At 33.8% G+C, this 2,437-nt stretch overlaps 1 pseudogene; it reads left to right on the top strand.

The window, feature by feature from the left end:
• The first annotated feature begins 226 nt into the window (after window positions 1-226).
• On the top strand, window positions 227-1,341 carry LOC124845893 (putative ubiquitin-conjugating enzyme E2 38 pseudogene; annotated as a pseudogene).
• The last annotated feature ends 1,096 nt before the right edge of the window (window positions 1,342-2,437 follow it).

Raw genomic sequence — 2,437 nt, 5'->3', positions numbered from 1 at the left:
TTGAAATTTGGGCAAAATTAAATAAAGTTATAAGATTTCTTTAGCTAAACTCGTCTATAAATCTAATATCAACGAAATGAAACTTCCCATATCATAACTAAAAAAAAAAATACAACAATTAAAATAGTTGTATTGTAACCCAATATGTGCGAGTTCTGTTGTAACAGTAGAATCCTTTTAAATGGTTTGTTTTGAAAACCAAACCTTACAAGAGGACCTAAAAGAAAACCTAAAACCACACTCACTTTACAAGCACCTGCAATGGTTCAAGAGCGATCCGAGAAACCAATGGAGGCGAAAAAGACCATGGAGTTCGAGCGGTTCGACAGTGTTGAGGACGACACAGACCATCATTTTCGAGATTCAAACGGTGGGAAGGGCTTCAACGATTCAAGGAGTGCACTTTACAAAACCATCATGAAAGAGTGGAAGATTCTCCAGAACAACTTGCCGGAATCAATCTACGTGAGGGTGTACGAGCGACGCATTGACCTAATGAGGGCTGTGATCGTAGGCGCCGAGGGCACACCGTACCACGATGGTCTCTTCTTCTTCGACATCGTGTTCCCGTCGGATTACCCGAACCACCCACCCAAGCTGTATTACTACTCCTTCGGATACAGACTAAACCCTAATCTGTACAGGAACGGAACGGTGTGCCTGAGCCTGCTCAACACGTGGCACGGTAAAAAGGAGGAGACGTGGAACCCACGCAAGTCCTCGATCCTGCAAGTTTTGCTGTCGATCCAAGCGTTGGTTCTGAACGAGAAACCCTACTTCAACGAACCTGGTGTGGAGGGTTTGTCGTTTTTCATGATAAACGTGGAGAAGAAATCGTGCGTATACAATGAGACCGCGTATTTTCGCACTTGCAAAACCTCGTATCAACTGCTTCGGAGGCCACCTCGGAACTTCGAAGGGTTCGTGAGTTCCCACTTTCGCGAGCGAGAGGATCGCATAATCAAGGCGGGCAGGGAGTACATGAGTGGGCGCGTGAGGATCGGGTATTACTCGTGCAAGTCGGCTCCGTCTTCTTCGTCGGCGGTGCATGTTTCGCGGGATTTCAAGCGCTGGATGAAGGAGTTTTCCCCTGACTTTGTTGAAGCGCTTCGACTGAACGGTGGTTCAGCTTCGAACGGGGCTGGTTTAACGATTATGAGGAGTTACTTTTATGTCCGGTCCGATAACGCCGATGAAGATCGCATCGATCCCGAGGAATCCCCAAGCAAAGGCGGCGGATTATTCAAATCGGTCATGGGTAAGATAAAAAAAGTCTTTGGGATTGGAAAAAATAATTAAGTGAAGGGGATGGTATAGTTTGTAGGTAGTCTTCAAATTCAAATTAAGGGCTTCGAAATAAACTATGTATGGTTATGGTTCTTCATAATCTTTAGCTTTTAATGATTCAATCATTGTCAATTGATTATAAACTTTGATGCTATTTTGGAATTATAAAAAGGAAACAGAACATTTGTTTTAAGGTATGTTACACGAATACCCCATTTTTTATTCTACACTCATCCAACGTCAACAAAATAACTTTTTTTTTCTCTCAATTTATAAGTCTATTTTTTAAAATAAAAACTTAATCATTTGTTGTAATATGGTTATGAAATCATATTAATAAATAGATTTTAAATCTAATTTAATTCAATAAAATCTGAACAAGAGCATGACATATATTATAATCCATGTATAATAATTTGATGTGTTTTTGAAAGTTTTTTTTTTATACAAATGTTATCCTCGTATTTTTAATTTTATTAAATATTTTTTAAATTATTTTTAAATTAACTCTAACTATATTGTTATTGGATTCTATTTAAACAAATCATTTTTAAATAAGTTTTTGTTAATTAAAAAGTTGAGATTTTAGATATAAAATAGCTAAATATATATTTTCGAAATTTGGAGGAAGAAATTCGAAACTTTAAGTTCAAGAAAAAAAGGTTTGAAAACAAATTGTTCCATTTTAATTAATAAATACTTTTATTAATTAATAAAAATGTTTGTAAATATGATTTATAAATATTATTATATTTATTAACTAAATTTAAGTTTCAAGAGTAAGTAAGTATTAAAAACTATTATATTATTAATTCATATTTTTTATAAGATAAAAAGTAGTTTACGGAAATAGAATCTAATAATATCTTAGAGTTGTTTTAAAAATATTTCAAAAGTATTTAATAAAAATGTTAATTTTGATAAAATATCAATATAATGTTTGTAGAGAATATAAATTTGGTCATGATTTATAAGGAAATCATTAGTCTATTTAAAAAAACATGACTGAATTGAATCAAAGAATAAATATATGGACTTAAATTAACACATGATATGTATTTAACATAGTTGGTATAATACTAATAGAAATTACCTAATTACATCATTTCATTTAAACAAACTACTTATGAGACAAAAAAAAATTACCTAC

The sequence above is a fragment of the Vigna umbellata genome, chromosome 1 (genome assembly GCF_029865625.1).
Source record: "Vigna umbellata cultivar VRB3 chromosome 1, Vumbellata_1.0, whole genome shotgun sequence".
Classification (NCBI taxonomy): Eukaryota; Viridiplantae; Streptophyta; class Magnoliopsida; order Fabales; family Fabaceae; genus Vigna; species Vigna umbellata.
This window is presented reverse-complemented; position numbering and strand designations above follow the sequence as displayed.